Source organism: Hydra vulgaris, chromosome 10 (assembly GCF_038396675.1).
Source record: "Hydra vulgaris chromosome 10, alternate assembly HydraT2T_AEP".
Lineage (NCBI taxonomy): Eukaryota > Metazoa > Cnidaria > Hydrozoa > Anthoathecata > Hydridae > Hydra > Hydra vulgaris.
The window spans coordinates 13,298,730-13,318,022 of record NC_088929.1 but is presented as its reverse complement, the minus strand read 5'-3'; the positions used below and the strand labels follow the sequence as shown (position 1 = coordinate 13,318,022).

The following is a 19,293-nucleotide window of genomic DNA, read 5'->3' as shown; positions in this document are numbered from 1 at the left end:
CACTCCCTGCAGGGGTCAGGGTAACGACATCAGTTTTTGCCATGTCAAATAAGATCTGTCGAACAACATCTGTAAATATAATGAGGTATAACAATATCTGTCTAACAATATCTAAAATTTCATCGGTGTCGAATAACATCTGTGCAAAAATTAAATGAATATTACAGATGTGGTTACATCTTTTAAATTATCAAAGTGTAATAACATCTGTGCAACAACGTCTGTAGATTTTAGATAAAGTTATTTTTAAGATGAATTAACTAATAATGCATTATTCTAACCAGATGTAGTTACATGCAGGATTTTTTTCAGATCTAATTACATCTAGAGAAAACATTAACTAATAATGCATTATTTTAACGAGATGTTATTGCATAAAGAAATTTTTTCAGATGTAACAACATCTAGAAAAAATCCTTCCAGATGTTATTGGACTTGGAGAAAAATTACCAGATGTAGTTACATCTTACTAAAGATGTTGTTAGGGGTCGTTAAATTTTCAGATGATATTGGACAGATGTTATAAGAGTAAAAGAAAAATTCAGATTATCTTGGACAAAAGTGTACAGATAATCTTGGACTACTCCATAGATATTGTTAGACAGATATACTAATCTTTTATCCTCTGCATGTTGTACCTATTTAGTCAGTCGATTCAACACTCCCTGCATGTTTTACTTATTTTTTTAGTCGATGTATGTACACTCCATGCATGTTCTACCTATTTAGTCAGTTGATGTGTGCACACTTCTTAATTTTTAAAATAAATAACAATTTATAAACTATATAACTTTTTATTAACAATAATCATCGGCAATACACATAAAACTAGAACTAAATACTTTGAAACATTACATAAAAGTACACGCAAAAACATAAGCGCTCATAAGGAAATAATTCCGCATCGCCGGGCTCATGGGCTACAATAATATCCACAAAACCTAGCATTATCATTAAAAGGAAGCAGTAAATTATAAACATATACTTATTTTTACACAGTTATTTAAAACAACGAGTTATTATCGGGTTGTCAATTTACACAAAATTTCATATGTTGGAATAGGTTTTTGATTCTATCATCTACCTATATTATATCTACAGACTATACATAAATTGTGCAAAACATTTTTAAAGTTACCCAAATTTACTGTATGTTGTTTACTATAAAGTTATTATATTAAAATTTTTTTAATATATTAAATTTTAATTAGTAATTTTTATTTTGGACTCAATTACAAAATGTTCAAAAATTGGATTAAATTTTATAAAGAAAAATCCCATTGTTGCCAAACATTTGTTTGATGAAAAAAAGTCAACGGTATACAGATTTGTCAAGTTTACTAATCCAGATAAGTCATATAAAGGTTAAATGAATTAAAAGCAATTATCTAATAGAAACAGACACTAAAAAGAGCATAGGTTGTTTAAAAAAAATACTTTAGTATAGCAGTGGCCAAGAACAGATGGGTAAAAATTTAAATTGTTTTTAACTACACATTGAATGATTAGTTAAAAAATATTAAAACTAAATGAAAAATAAAAATCCTGAGCGAACCGCTTCACAGTTAAAACAAATGTTATTCAAGTGCTATAAACTTAATGAAAATTATAAATTTTTCACAAATGGTATTGAAGCTTGTGGAGAAAATGTAAAATTTAAATTAAGAGTTAAAGTCAAACTTATTCAAATCTACCATTAAAGTGGTTTTAAATCAACATCTTTACTCAAAAGAAATGAGCAAGGTTTATTTCCTATCGGGCAGTCATAAAAATTGAAAAGTGTACTTTAGCCTGACCTGTTATCACCTTATTATAAATAAACCTTATTATAAATAAGTCACAGCATCTCTTTACGGTGAAAAAATTGAGTATGTAAAAAGAATTGAGAAAAAAGCTTGTCCAACTAAAAACTTTTGGATTGATTTAAAAACACCAAGTTTACAATAACAATTATGAAATCAAAAGTATAAAATAACTCTAACTTAGAGCCAGTAATAAAATTGTAGCATACTTCTTGAAGAATTTATAAGGTTTTATGTTTATGAGGATGCCTTGAACGGTTAAGAGACTTAAAAGTTTGCCAGCAAAAAAATCTTAACAACAAAATCTAATATTTAAAAAAATATGTTTATAGCGGTTTTTATTTGCATTTATTGACAAATATTTCAGTTAGTACAAATGCGGATGTTGCGTCGACGTTATTTTGAAGACTTCGTTTACGTCCTGTCAATGAGCAACCGTCCATCAAAAATATGTAAAAATTGCATCTTTATTTTATCGGATGCGGACGTCGCCCCAATGTTATTTTAACATCTTTGTTTACGACCTGCCGATGAGCAGCCCATCAAAAATATGTCAAAGTTACATCTTTGTGTAATTTTTGTATATTTATTTTAGATGTCGGCCATCACACAATATTACTTATCATCAGCTTAAATAAGTACTAAATACTCTACAATCAGTGAAATTAATAACAAACTTTTGTAAATATAAAGGAAAAATCTATACAACCTCAAATGATAAGAAAAAAATTCAATGATTGAGAAGTTCTTTGGTTAATCATTAAGTTTGCTTGGTTAATTATAAAATGTCTTATTGAATAAAAAGATTCAATTAAAATTAATATGTTAATAAAAAATCATAAAATTTTTTTTTGAAACTATTAGAATTCTGGGATTGATAATCGGACAAACAAATCATTTTTGTAAGCTGCTCTATGAAGTGTAATGTATTTTTTATAAGACTTATGGTTGTGATACAAGTTTATATTGGCATTGGAAAAAGATTTTTTGTTGGCAAAAATGATCAAGAAAAAATGATGGGTTGAGTGTCATAGACAAAAAAGGTGGAAAAAGATTTCGATTTAAGTAAAAGTAACTGCAACTAATATAACTAAGCCTTCTGAAAAAAGGGCAGAAAATTTTGATATTAAGATATCAACATATATATTTTGCTTTAAAAATATTCAAGACAATATTAATTTAACTTCGAATACTATAAATGGAATTGATTCTTCTGTGGATACTTATTATTTACGTACACATGTCTACCATTTAATAAAAAATGATATGCTATTGGACATAATTGGCACAATAAGTATTATTAGTAGTCAAAACAGCAAAATGCAACTAAAAAAACTGTTCAAACAGCAAGATGCAACTGGATTGCAAATTGTCTTGGTAGTGCACACATAACATTTTTACTTTTTATGTTTTGCTAAATGGTTGCGTAATTAATATGCCATCAACTTCTGAAAAGATAATTGCTTCTGAAAGATTTTTGACTGATCAATGTGTGACAGACCTATAATATTGTCAAAACAGTTTTTTTCATAGCTACATATCTAAATAATTATATTAATAATAAAAATTTTATTTATTTTATTTTAAACTCAACTTGGTAATAATGTACTCAAATATTTTTATTTGTTGAAATTTAAAAGGTGTCAGTCTTTTTTCACCAATATGAAGGGAATAAAAATAGATTAGTAAAGAAATTCAATATCTGAGGGAGTATAAATTAAATGTCTCTTTATTTTTAAGGCCTTTACAGCAATTTAAAATTTTTTATTAGGCTCTATTATACACACTTTTTATATAAGAAATTTGAAAACAGCTTGAAGATTTAAGGCAAGTTGAGTCTAGAGTTTATTATTTGCTACCTTATTGTTTTACTAAATATTTTGAAAAAATCTTTAAAAAACTAGTTTTGTAATTTTTTACTGTGTTTAAAATATAATTATGCAGGGTTAGAAATTGTATTTGGTAAACAAAACAGATAATGCTCTTAATTTTTGCCATATTTCAGAATCATGGTTCTAACGAACATGTTTCTTATAAGTTTACAACTTTTAAAGGTAAAACAAGGCTATAATTAGTTAGGTTTCTTTTGTGTAATATCTTTGTTTGTGGAATTCTAGTAACTTAAATTATATTTTGCTGAACCAACAAAATCAAATAATGCATATACTCTACTTTTTTTATTTTTAATCATCAATGTTTTAGCAATGTCGTCAAAATCTTTTCTTTCAAACATATGAAGCCATGTTTTTAATCTAAAAGTTTTCATTTGTTTTTGCCAGTCAGTCATTATTTCTTAATTATTTCCAGATTTAGGAAGCCTTATAAAAAATGTTCCTGGAGTTAATCTATCACTATATCTAGAATCTGATCTACAAATTCCCCAAGAACAGTACTTTATAGGATCTATGCTCTTCATGTTTCTCGAATTGTTTGTCCGAATATCAATCCCATAATCACTTGCGCTAAATTAAGTAGTTCTATTTTTAGAACACAAACGGTACGCTGTTTATCATATATATAAAATTATTTAATTAATTGATCATTTTTGATCAAAATCTATCAATTAAAAGCATCACATTTTGAAACTGCATATAGCCTCCTGTAAAATAAAAATTTTAAGAACCAGAAAATTTTCACTTATTTTATTTTACATATCGGAAACAGATTTCATTCATTCATCTATCAAAATAAAAAACTCCGTGTAAAACTATGTTTTCAAACAAAAACAAATAAGAGAAAACATCAAGTTATAGAAAATTGCAAACAAAAACCAACTCTAAATGTTGACCGAAATTGCGCAAATATTTTATTTTTATTTTGAAGACCGAAGACAAAAAAAAATTCAAAATAACGCATGCGTAATTTTTTTAAAAATTGCGCACCTTTCTCAAGGTGCGCAATTTTTAAAAAAATTACGCATGCGTTATTTTGAATTTTTTTTTGTTATTCATCTCAGGATACCAACTTTGAGACGGATACCAAGTCATGTCATTTTAAAGAATATGATAATATAATAATAGAAATGTGCGTTTTGCAATATCGTGTATACATATTCCTTTTCCTTTTAAAAGTAAGATGAATGAACACTAATACTTCATTAATGCCAATAATAAATAAAGTTCAAAACTCGCTTTATACTTTAAACGCATTTTATATTTTATTGTTTTCACTAAATATACAGTTAATATACAGACTGCAGACTAAAATCGATAGTTAATATTTTGATTCCAAAAAGAAAAAGAGATATTTTAACAGGGCATTTTCTAAAATTGTTTCGTTTTAATATCGCACTTGTTAAACAATAAATATGTACATAAAATGTCTGAAAAATAGATTTTGTGAATATAATGATAATAGTGAAAAACAAAACGTGAGTATCGTGAATGTCGTGAAAAACAGATATCGTGAAGTATATTTATCGACTGTCGCACAAAGATGCATAACCACAAAAATATCATTCATCTAAAAACTTCATGTTAAAATCTTAAAAACCACAGTTTTAACTAAAGATTTACAAAAGATTTGTTGCATCATAGACCTATTTTATTTAAACACAGATTTACTGTGAATATTATCCCCTTTTTCCCATTTATAACATAAAAATAATTGTTTTAAGAAAATATCTCTTACACTCTGGGAAGCATAAAAGCATTTTGAACTGTACCGTAACTATATTTATGTTCATCAAATAGATTTTTGGATAAAGTGATAGTTTTAAAACTAGAATTACTTTTACAAAACGGGCAATGGGTATGAAAAAAAAGGGCGGTACAAATGCATTTTTCGTGGAAACCATGCTTACAATGCAATATGTAAACTTTTTCATCTGTTTTAAACTCTTCTAAGCAAATTGGGCATGATGAGTTAAATGTGTTGAATTCAAAATGAATATTATTTTTCATTGTTTCAGAAGTTTCGTTATAAAATGAGTTTGTATCCGATGCATCGATAGAAACATTAACGGATTTAAAGTCTTTCCTATCGTTATATTTAGCCTTGAATTCTGCTTTTTTACAAAAGCAAACTATAACTTCAAAAACTTTCTCATTATCTGGAATTGTTGGAATTATCAATGCCGTATAACTCCATATGTGGATTTTTTTAATTAACAACTCTTTTACAAAGTGTTTACTTTTGCCAATAGCAAAAACTTCATACTGTGTTTTATCTAAAATACTTTTTTGAGTATAGAAGCAGTAAATTTGTTTACAGGCACTTGTTATCACAATCATTACCACCATCAACACTATTAAACAGATTGCAACAGGCAACAGATATTTTTGCAGTTCTTCAAGTTTCTATAAATACAAAAACAGAATTAAATCATTTAGTTATAATAATATATAATTTTTAAGGTATGTACTAATTATATACAATTTTTTATTTTTAATTATATTTATATTTCTTGTATTGTAAATCAACCTCAGACTTTTTTTGAATTTTCAATTTTTTTCTTTTCATTAATATAAAAATAATTCTTTTTATAGAAAATAATTTATTTTTGTTTGTGGCAATATGTAAAGAGATGAAGAAAAAAAAAAGATTTATTGGTGCACAAATCATTATAACAAACTTGTTAAGAATATCCAAGTTATTACTCATTCTTTTGAGCGGATGTCTGTCTTTGCATTATATTTCACGGTTTTGCTCATCGATAACTTAGTGGACCAATAGTGGCAGCCGCCAAAAAAAGTTGGAAAGTTATCGGCTGACCACATATCGTTGATGTCACTAATGGTCCTCTAAGTAAGCAATGAGCAAAACTCCAATAAACCACTCAAAATGCCTATATAGGTTCACTCCAAAACCGCAACAACAATGTTTGCTGAGATAGTAATTAAAACAAAGTGTTTTTTATGCATAAATCACGCATTTATAGCACGTTTAATATTTTAGTCATGTTGCACAGCTTAGAGAGGAGTGAGTCATTTCCGAATAACAAGTCACCGTTTTTTGCCATTATAATGGATACGACACATATTGAAGGTAGATCAGCTAAGCATTGTTGTAAGGTATGCAGTAATAACCATATGAAAATGGACAGCCATTTGATATAGAAGTAAAAGAAGTGTTTCTAGGCTTTTATGCAGCCATCAAACATGGCGCAAGTGGCAAGCATTATTTATCGACAAAAATATTGATTTAAAAAAATATGTGGGGCAAGACTATGATGGAGCCAGTGTGATGAGTAGTATGTATAACGGTGAACAAAAACATATTAGGGATATCTATACTAACGCAGAGTAAGTACATTGTGCCACTCATAATTTAAATTTAGTGATAAATGATGCCGTTACAGGTTGTGTGGAAATACAGATTTTTTTTGCAACGTTGCAAGATTTGTATAACTTTTTTGGTAACAACATCAAACGTTGGGATCTACTGTCAAAATTCACTGGGGAATCGGACTGTAAAAAAAAACAAATCCGACTAGATAGTCCAGTAGGGTCAATAGGATATCTGCAATAAAATTTCGTTATTTTGATATTATCAAAGCATTATAAGAAATAGTTCTAAAGAGTCCTAATAAAGATGAGCGTAGTGAAGCAGAGAGTATTAAAACAAAAATGCTAAATTTCGAGTTCGTGTTGCTTTGCGAATTCATGCACAGTGTATTAAACGACACCAATTATTCATCCAAAGCTTTACAATAATGCGACATCAATTTGGGCGAGGCGAGTAAAGTTTTAGCAGAGACCAAAACAAAGTTGCAAATTTATAGAAATGATTTCAAATTATTCAAGTGCAAAGCCAGTGAAACTGCAAGAAAATATGGTATTGATACCCATTTTCAAGAAAAAATGCAAAGAAAATTTAAAAAACATTTTGATGAATTAGCTGCTGATCACCAATTTCCAAACCGAGAAAAAATATTTAATATTGAGATTTTCAATAATGTACTAGACACAGTAATATCTCAATTAGATACACGTTTTATTGGTATTAGTGTAGTCTGTCATATATTCGATTTTCTAACACCAATATTTTTATTACATGTCGATGAAGCAACTATATTACAAAAGTGTGACGAATTCCAAAGAAAATATTCAGATATAATAGGACCTAGTTTTTCACTTCAATTTATTAATATTTACCATCTAGTTTTACCTAAACTAACTCAAGCATGGACTGTTCACCAATTATGTAAGGAAATAATGAGCATATTCGAAGTGCTAGAATGCGACCTAAAGGAAGGATTTACAGCAATGTTATTATTCTTTACAACTCCTGTCACTTTTGGAGCAGCTGAAAGGTCATTTAGCAAATTAAAAATAATAATAAATTATTTAAGAAATAAGATGGGCCAAACTCAACTCCGACATTTATCGCTAATAGCAATTGAAAACAAAACCGCATCAAGCCTGGATTTAAACAAAGTTATTGATACTTTTGCGAAAACTAAAGCTAGGAAAAATTTTAAATATAATTGTTATTTTTTCAGTTGGTAGGCCCGACCTATATATTATAAACCTTTGAATCTTCTCTATTTCGTTTTATTAGCCAAACCTACACCAAGTATTAATTGTAATTTACGTTGTTACTGTTTAATATTTTTATTACCTGCCCTGCAGTGCAACAAAAAAGAACTTAAGTAGCTTAGCATTTTTAAAGTATTTGTATATTTCATATTTTTATTTGATAAAACCTTATCAGTTTACATAGTAGTGGGGCCCCATTTTTTAATTTGCCCCAGAGCCCTTGGTTACCTATCTACGCCACTCTATTTAAAAAAAAAAAATTCTAATTTGCTCAAGAATCTTCAATTAAAGATTGTCGGTGTATAGATTTTGATGGCAACCTATTGACAAAATTGCTACTTAACAGAAATGATGCAAAAAATTAATGGCAGGTATCAAATAGATGAATAATTTCAATCACTATGTAAAATTTTCATTTAACACCAAAGGAAGTTAAAATAATCAAACTACCCCTATATATATATATATATATATATATATATATATATATATATATATATATATATATATATATATATATATATATATATATATATATATATATATATATATATATATATTGTTTAAGTTTTTGTTGCTCCAAAAAGTTGACTGGTTTTTTGATCCCAACCCACCTTTAAAATTGACTTAAAAACTTTAAGCTTGACCATAAATTTTTTTAAATATTTTAATGATAAAAAAAATTGCACTATGTTTTTTGAAAGAAAGTTGAAATTAAAGAGTGTTTTTCTATAAGGAAGTTGTGTCCATTTTGTCCAAAATTGAACTTTTTTAGCATTAAGATTTTTCTTGAAAAAGGTGCTTATCTAACCATGTTATTATGAATAAATGAATTATTCATTATCTTTATTATATACGATTACAAAATTATTGGTATTCAAAACAAACTTTGATTAAAAATTATTTTTTTATTTTTTTTTAATTAATAAGTGACGGTGCTTTTTAGAAAAACACTTGTTATTCGGAAAAGCTTTTTTTTATCTTTTCAGGGTTTCTTTTTTCGTTTTTACAGCAAATATTAATTTGAAAAAAAAATCTGTAAAGACATATATTATAAAATAATAAAAATGAAAAACAAAATGTTTTTTTTTTATGCTTTCAGTCTCTTTTTTTTTTTCTTCACCAAAAATAGATTTTTGTTTGTTGCATCTCTTAAAAAATTGTTCTACAAATGTTCCTAGACAATTAAATAAGGATGCGCTCTATACTTGTAGGCTAAAAAAAAATCTAGAGAAACAGTTTTTTTTAAATAATAATAAATAAAACTATATGTAAATAGAAAAATTTAGATTAACTTTTACTAGGTTTTGTCTCCAATTTGAAATCTACACCAGAAAATATCCGACATGCATTTTTTTCATAATAATAAAACCAGACATTTGTTAATTATATCAAAAATGAGGGTTTTTGTGTCCCCTTAACACGGCTTTATTACTTCGACATAATTAAAAGAAAAATGAAAAGAGGAAAAAAAAACCGACAAAGTTTTTTGTGTCTGCATGTTTTTTATGATATATAATAAACGATGTGTGTGTGAGTAATGATTCGTATAGAATCTTTTTAAAATCGTAAAAATTTGTTTTTATTTTGATCTAAATTTGTTGGTTGCAGCGCTATTTTTTCTATCAATAATAATGTGTCGACTTTAATTAAGAAATGATAATGAAAAGAGAATATTCACCGAAGAGCATTAAAGTTAACTGTGTTTAAGCACTCACAAGAATAACAGCTTTAAAATATTATGAAATCAGTTTCTAATCTTTCAGCTGAATAATATTAAATTATGGTGTCAGATAGTTAGACCTACAAAAATCTCGACCTACTAAGTTGTTCTACAAAAAGAACATGTGGAACTGATTTTCAGATAACCTACTGCAGCCTAAATTGCTTTCAACCGATTATGGTCTTTTTTATTTTCAACCAACTTATGACGTTTTCGTTTTCGACCGAAATTTGAGATAAAATAACTTTCAACCGATTATCTGTTCTGTGTTTTTAACGTTGTTTTTTTTTAAACTACAAAATTTATTTTTTTTAAATTAACAATCAAAAAGTTTTCCAAGCATTCATTGAACCGTATACCTCTTGATTCTGAAGACAGCGCTTCAACCACTGCGCCAAGGCTGATCAAATTTGGCTCGTATTCAAATCAACAGCAAAATATACAAAATACATACCGGAAAGTAGGGTTTTAGAACACTGTTTAACAGTAAGAGTAAAACAGCTGTTTTTTTTTCGAAAAAACAAAAACAGCAAACATCTGTTTTTTAAATGACTTTTTTCTTGCATTCGCTTAACGATTAAATTCTATTTCAATATTATAATGAGTTTTAACTGCATAAAGTTTCATTCAAACCTGAAAATGTTCGAATTTTTTTATTCGAACACTTTGAGATAAAAGTTTAATTATTTATATTTTAAAAATTAACAATTGCTAAGAGAAAAGTTTCTTTATTAATAAATATAACAACACGTTTATTAACAATTTGAATGGTAATTTAATTTGATTTATTTTTCAATAACAATTTAATAAATAGTTAAAAATATAGGGTAATAAGTAACTTTAATAAGTAACTTTTAGTTCAGTAGTTATCATTTTTTATAGAAAAACTAAGCACACAGGCGAGTACTAAGTAGTTTCCTATTTTAATAATTCTTTTTTACTAATCTAGTAGTAAAAGTTTCTTAAAGGATTCTTAAGAGTTTCTTTAGAGTTATAAATAGGACTTCTAGCATCAGTTTCTTATTTACATTGACTTGAAAATAAATGCATAGTTATTAGTTATCAATTAGTTTTTAACGGTGGATAAAATGGCTACTTTATATCCTTACTTTCTATTCATATTATTAACAATGTCAGTCTGGATATACGCAACAAAACGGAAAAATCCAATTACAAAAGAGTTGGAAGGACAGTGTCGGTGTTGTAACAAAATAATAAAATGCTTTGCAAATTCTACAGCTACCTTAAAAAATCACTTAAAAAGTCACGGACTTTGTTTAGATAAGGCAACAGAATTAATCATACTAACAGATGAGAGAGCAAGCGAAAAGAGACAAAAAACTGTTGGCAACTTCTTTGCGCAAAAGAAACTACAAAATATTGTTTCTGATCTGGCTACCGATGGGATTTCAATTCGAGCTATAACCAGAAACAAATACATTCGCCAGTCAATAGACTGGCGAATAGCTCGAGATGGCTTTAAACTCCCCGCTAACGAAAGTGATGTAATAAAACTTTTGCACAAATATTTTGATAAAAAGCAAAAAAAAGATTGACACCATGAAATTAAAAGTAGCCAATAAAGTGAAGATATTTTGGAGTTAATATTCATGATAAAACTGACAATATCACGTATAAAACAGGATAAATTTGAATTTTGAGTTCATGCAGTGCGCTTGATGTGGTTGAAATAATGAAACAACATTTAAATGTGTTTGGAATATTGATGGAAAAAGATTTGGTTGCATCTACTCAGGATGGAGCATCTGTAAACAAGAAGTTTATTCGAAATTTAGATGTTATTGGTCAATTTTGTCTTAATCATGGGAGTATCTTGGAGTATCTGACACACTTTATACGAAAAAACATGATATTGAAGATTTAAGTGACCCCTGCGATGACGATAACAATGAAAATAATTCTGTTGACGAAAGTACCAATTTTGAATTTATAAAAATGATTGCGAAGATTATATTGACTACAATAATTTACTTAAGAACTTACGCAAACATAAGTTTAGCCATTAATATAGACTTCGATGCCTTGAAAGGTTTACAAGAGGCAATGAAACCCATTGAACTTGCTATAGAGAATCTTAGTAGAGAAAATGCAACTCTGACACAAAACTTGAGTGCTGACACAAAACTTTCTTTAGTTAACAGTGAAATTAGCAAAAAATTGATCGATAGTTTGAGAATTAGAGCCGATGAACGCCTGAATACAGATCTCATAAGTTAATTATGCTGTCTGAAGAACTCTACAATAACATCCAGAGATACGATAACAGGAAGAATAACCATAAGCAGGAATCTCAACTTTTTGGTGTTTATGGCCTAATATTATTGAAACAACTTCCAGTAATCCATCAGATAAAATTTTAACTCTACAAGAGAAACTTAATGTGTTGCTGAAGAAAAATTAATCACCAATATTGCCTTCTGGACCGGACAATTTCAGGTGGTTAAAAGCTGAGTTTACTCTTCTTAGGAATAAAGGCCAGCATACAGAAAACTTACAAAAGTTTTATGATGTATTATTAACAATTAAGCCCACATCTACGGATGTTGAAAGAGTATTCTCCGTGTCTGCCAACTTTTGTACAAAAATAAGATCACGACTTTCAGATAAGTCATTATCAGCTCTTATATTTTTGAAATATCATTTTAAAATGTAAAGTTTATGTTACGATTTATATTATTGGAAAAAATTTTACTCTTGCCTGCTTAATACAAGGAGGTTGGTGGGGGGTAATTAAAGAGGGGGGGTGCAAATTTAAGAAACAGTAAAACAGCTGTTAACAGTTGTTTTTGAAAATTATAAAACAGTAAAACAGCTGTTTTTTAAAAAACACTGTTTTTCAGAAACCCTGCCAGAAAGGCGCAGTTATAAAATTGAAAATACAGTAGGTTGAATATTGAGTAGGTTGAAAATTCAGTAGGTCAAAAATACAGTAGATCAACGAATAAGTAGGTTGGAAAATTAGTAGTACATGTTTTAGTTAGGTGTAAATAAAAAAATAAAAAATTGTCGGTTGAAAATCAAAAAAGTCATAATCTACGATTTACGCAATTTCAAAATTAGATTGAGTTATAGGCCACCTAAGTTATCAACATGTTTAAAATTTACAAATAGAACAATTTAACTAAACAAAAAATAGTTAAAAAGTCCACTTGAAAATGACAGAATGACGCATACTTTTTCTTATAAAAACGACATATTAGGTAAGTGACGTATAACATTTAAATACGTCTTTGTGGTTTTTTAATCATAAATAATATGGATTATGACGCCTTAGAACAAAACCAGACAAAGCTTAACAAATGATGTTAACTAAACTGAATCAAGACGTGTTTAAATGTTACTATAATAGTAATTCTTTAGTTAAAGTATCTATATTTAATAAGCAAACTTGGACAGTTACCATGAATATTGGGAGACCTTTAACAGGATCTGAGCGAAAATATAGTTAGGGCTTCTACAATTATGAAAGCAGAGCTGTTTATAAATAAAATTAAAGTTTATATTTGATCAGTAAATTAACTTTCCTTTTTTCTTCTATTTTTGAAAGTTTTTTATATTAAAAAAAAAATTGTTTCTATTATTTTTACAGACAGTAAAAAATTTATCAAACTTTTTACTGTGTATAAAATCTCTCTCTTTGAGCGAAAAAAAAAAATTCATCTTTATGATAAAGATGCATTTTTTTAAATTTTTTCTTTTTATATTTTAGATGCTCCAAGAAGTCCTCACGGTCTTACCACAGAGCACCGCGAAAAAACATTTTAAAGGAAGTTCGCGCCTCCTTCCTTACCAATGTTATAAAACTTGCCCAGAGGGGGCGTTGAACCACGAATGTCTAGCTTCTGAGGTAAGCACACTAATCACTGCGCTACAGCTGCACAAAATTGTTAAAAAGTTTTAAAAGGGTGGACTTAGAAAACAACATAAATTGTCAATTGTTTTACTGCTTTAAAAAATAGATTAATTTTTTTTTTCACTAAGTGAAATTTTTTCGATTTTATAATTATATTTATCAATAATTATAAAATGGAAAAAATAAATATTCTATTAAAAGAATGACCCCTTCGAAAACTCCAGTCAAATTTAGTTCTCATATGGTAGCCTCCCACCAATAATATAAAAGGTTGTGATCAAAATTTAAAAATTGTTGAACTTGATTTTGAAACTTTTTCATATTTTTAAAACATTCCGACTTCACCAAAACTCTCAGCTTAATGTACGCATTTCTAAAAAAACACCCCACAATGTATGTACACACCGCTGTCGACTCTTTTATATTTACATTGTTTAAACTGAAATTGTATGCGCAAGGCATTATGAGATGTCCTGGTAGTATATATATATAAGTTCACAACAACAAACTTGGCTGAAACTCTGAAAAGTGTTCTCTTTTATATTGCGTTATTCTTTAATAAATAATACTCTTCATTGTTCAGAAATGCCTTCATATTGTGCTGCAACTAACGGCACAAATACAAGTGGAATTGCAAATGAAAATTATCAAGTTATTTCAATGATTAACTCATTACTCAAATATAAAAGTTGCATATTGTTCTTTTTTTACAGGTGCAAGAGGAGATCTTAATGGAAACAATGATTATTGTTTGTGCATCAATCATTTTAAAAGTTCAAGTCTTGCACCAAAGGTCTTGGAGCATTTTTTGAATTGAATATTACTGTCAACTGTTATACTGACTTCTTATTGATCAACCAATTTGTTGATAAAAATAATACTCTTTTTAATCTAATAAATTCAAAAAAGTTTCATGCTGATAAACCTGCTCGATGTGGTGTAACAACAATGGAAAATAACTGTTACTGTTGAGGGTGTTTCAACTTCGGATTTAGAAATGATTGTTTTATGATTTAAAATCCCTATCTCATTAGAGATTAAATACTACAGTAACTAGTATATTGGAATTGTGTCAGAAGCTTCTCTCAGAAAAAGTTTAGCTGTATTTTCACATCTCACTTTAAGCAAGGTTATTTAGAAAGTTTGATTGGAACTATTCAGAGCAATGAAGGTTAAATGTCAGACTTTCAAAAAACTTGGGTTAGCTTACCTAAATGTTTTGTTGTTGTTATCATTAGAAACTAGCAGGTTTAAAAAAAATTGTCTTATAGAAACAGATTTTAGCATTGTACTGCATATAAATGCTTTATTTAAACATTTACACTAAAAAAACCAATCAAACGAAGTTTATTTTTTTACAGACAAAAAAAAAATCTTTTCAACAGGTTTTCTGTTACAATTCTTATAAAAAAAACTATTGTACAAAGCATGCAGATTTTGCTAGCTTGTTAAAAAAGGTGTTTGACTGTATCAACAGTGTGTGGTAATACTTTGTGGTGAAGCGATATTAGGCATGGTTTAGAGACCAATAAAAAAACAAACCGCCAAAATTATTTACCAAAATCCTGATTTGTCATATTCTATTTAATTGCTCACTACTCATGGAGTTTATTGAAAAGTGGCTTCATACTAAAAACCTACCTTTCAGATATTATTTAAAATCATGGAATTCTGAACTTTTGACTTTTTATTTAAAGATTGCTTTCAACATGCTTTTTACTTACAATAATAAAAAAGTATATTTGTCAGAACATTTTTTCTTTTATTCGGCTGTACATGATCTATGTCAAGGAAATAAAAAAAATTTATCAACATTGATTGTTATATTAAATAATGCCTTTAACTTTTTCTTTCAAGTTTATGAGCTAATGCGTGTGTATATGTATACATACATACACACATGCATACATACATGAATACATACATGCATACATACATACATATATACATACTCTAAAATTCCTTACTGTATCAATATTAAATAACTTTAAGTTTCAATTATCTTTAAAAGTAAATAATTCAATAAAACGGTTTAATTTAAGTATAAAATTAGAAATTTCAATTATCTTCTTATATAAAACATACTTTTTAAACCCCCTGATTGTTTTAAAAAGTTTAAATCTTTTCTTTTGTTAAAGTGTATAAAATATCGTTAGATACGTTTGTTTATAATCTTTATAAAACTTCACAAGTATTTTGTATTTTAAAAAATCTAAAAAAATTAAAAAAAAAGTTGCTGGTGGTTGGACTCAATCTAAGGCTTTTATGTTCAGAAGCTCAGCGCGCTTACCACTCGGCCATGCTGGCACGTTGGACATCCAAATTTTAAAACTACATAAAAATTGTTTTTAACGGAAATAAATGCTGCAGATTAAAAATTAAGAAGAGGTTGACGCAATGCAATTTTTAAGAAAAAGTTAAGCAGTAAAACTTGATATATGTTTAAATATGTTTTAACATTACATAATATGAAGTTTACGCACGTGCGATATAGGTTTAATGTTCGCTCACGTTTTCTTATAAAGCAAAGCTGCGACTCTATCTCGCCAATACCTCGGTTGCAATGGCTGCCAAGGGTTTCGAGTCAAACACGCTCCAAGGGACACTGCTACTACTACTATTAAAACTTTTAAGTTCGGCTATAATATATAGAAATATGCACTCAGTGTGGCTATTGATAAAGAGTAAACTGTTTTTAACTAAAGAGAAAGTTTTCTAAGCGGGAAATTTCCGGACACCTATAGAAATATACACAGATATACGCACCTCTATAAAACATAAGTATATAATAAACATATTTATATTACAAATTTTTGAGAGTTTTGTTATACATAATATTTCTTATATCTAATATACTATATTAAAAATTGATTTTTATTCACAACAGTAACTAGTTTTAAGTAAAAAAAATTGATTTTTACATAACGAATTACTTACAACATTTTTTTCAGCCATTTTAGCGATTTGTTTTATCCTCAAATGCAGCTCAATTACACAAAGACGTTATTTGGGTTTGCTTAACTCTTGCGGTTTTGTTTAGTTATGGCAATCTAAATTTCTTACAAGTAAACAAATGAGTTGTACTTGAAAATTAAAATTCAATGAATTAAAATATTTAAATACCTATTTGTCAATTTATATTTCAATTTGTGGGCAAGTTTTAATGCAACATCAAAATTAAAATAACTCATGCACAACAATAAGACATGATAAAGCTCGGTTTATCATGTCTTGTTGTTGTTTTAATTATTTAAAACAACAATAAGACATGATATTTTAATTTAATAAGAAAAGTTTTTTTAATTTCTAAATTAAAAAAACAAATATTCAATGACGCCGATAAGTATAACGTAAATGTAAACAATATATATTTTTTTTGTTGATATTTAAGACGCATTTTTGTCTGAAAATGTGTGGTTGGAATCAAATATATATTTTCTTATATTTGTTTATTTATAATGCATCAAGCGTTTTCACAACTTAAACTGTTCAAAAGTTTTTAAGAACGCGTCTTATAATTGTTTTTTTACAAGATAAATATTTTAAGAAATTGTGCTATGTTGGTGTTTTTCAGAAAAAATAAATAATAAAAAGTCACACAGTTGAAATATTTTAAGTTGCTATTTTTTAATTATATTAAAAAAAATATCCAAGTTAAAATTCAAAATATATATAATACTTTTAATGAATACACCATAGATTTTTGAACAGATCCAAAATACAACGCTATTAAAAGAACTTGATTTCAAGTTTTTTCCTAAATTTATTTTTGCCAAAATTTTAACCAGTTCAGTAAATACAAGTCAAATCAAATAAAAAAATGAATTACAAATGCTTGTGTAGTTATGTGGAGTCAGGGTTAGAGTCCATTTGCAAAATGCGCTGATTCCGAGAAAATCAATTTTGAGAAAAAACAAAAAACTCAACTACACATAGTCATCAACAGAAATTTTTCTTTTGTTTTTACGATAAAAATGCTTTGAAGTAATCTAATATTAAAAATAAATAGATAGATTTCAGTATATAGAATATGGAAATGGAATTAACTAGACATTTTTATTTTTACGAATTAGCGCGTTTTGCAGATGGGCTCCTCATATGTTATCATTCGCCGGTTCATTGAATATGGTGTTAAAGGTTATTATTTTTATTATAATTGTTATAACTATTAAAAATTCTAGCAAAATTTTGGCATGAAATAGTTTCTTAATCTAGAACATCTTCAGATCGGAATGTAGAGGGGAGCATGAAAAAAAAAAATCCACCCTCTTCCCAGCCGGCACAACTCAGAAATAGGCTACGCTTGGTTTCCGTTGCGTGTTTAAAACCTTCCAAAACAAAAAGAATAACTCGTGCCAATAATGATTTTCATTCCGTGAAACTAACTATGACTTTTTGCGATAAATACCAGTTAAAATATTAATAGTTTCACCGTTACGGAAACGTGATATTATATTATAATAAATTTCCGTAAGGAATGTGTGAAACCACTAATAAAAGCATGATAATAAAATACAAAACAAATATAACAATAATAAAAGCGACATTAAAATTTGACTTTAAAACTCAAAAAACACGGGTTAAACTCGAGTAAAACTGCTGTTAGGCTAGCAGATATCGGCTAGGTTAGAATTTATGCTCAAAAAATCACATGCTTTATTTTTCAGGGGAATGAATTATAACAATTGAAACAAGATAGCATTTATAACAAACTAAATACAAAGTGTTAATACTTGTTTCCATAAATAGTTATAAATGTTAAAGTCATTATAAAATGTTAAAAGAAAATGTATAGATTACTTTTGAAAAATAAAAAGTCATTAACAACTAAATGATTTTGCTTAAATTAATAATTTTGAAAGTTATTGAAAAAGATAATAGAATAAAATTTCTGTCACATTTTAGTTTGTTTTTTGATCTTTATCAACTTTCAAAAATACTTGCTAAAAAAGTTTTAACAAATAAAAAAAAAAAAGGTGAAAAAATAATAAAACAAATAAAGAAAAAAAAGTTTGCTGGAATCGCTACACGAGTGTTTAAATTTCTTTTTTTTCTAACGGGATGTGCACTTGTATATCAAAAAAGAGAAATTCTTCTTTAAAGAAGAATTTCTCTTACTTGTAGCAAAATAACGATCTTCAGATTTTTTTCAAGTGTTTCGCGATTATGATAGTCACAACTGATACTGGATTCAGTGGCAGTTGGAAATAAACAGTAAGCTGCATCAAAAATCAAACTTTCGACTGGTCCTATAAAGCTACGCTTTTTATCTGCACCAGTTTGATTGATGCTGCAACACAGCTTGTCTGTTAAACAAGTTTTTAAAGCATTTTGTAAAAAGTCACTTACATTTTCCCCACCAATTTGCTTCATCTTTCTGCAAATGATATCTTTATCGTTAGAGTTAATTATTTT

General features: G+C 27.8%; 1 long non-coding RNA gene across 1 annotated transcript; it reads right to left on the bottom strand.

The window, feature by feature from the left end:
* Window positions 1-4,831: 4,831 nt before the first annotated feature.
* Window positions 4,832-17,087, bottom strand: LOC136085804 (uncharacterized). The gene is made up of 2 exons (XR_010641186.1): window positions 16,816-17,087; window positions 4,832-6,100 (listed from the first exon to the last, which is right to left on the bottom strand). It is a non-coding gene; the product is annotated as an uncharacterized LOC136085804 (long non-coding RNA).
* Window positions 17,088-19,293: the final 2,206 nt, after the last annotated feature.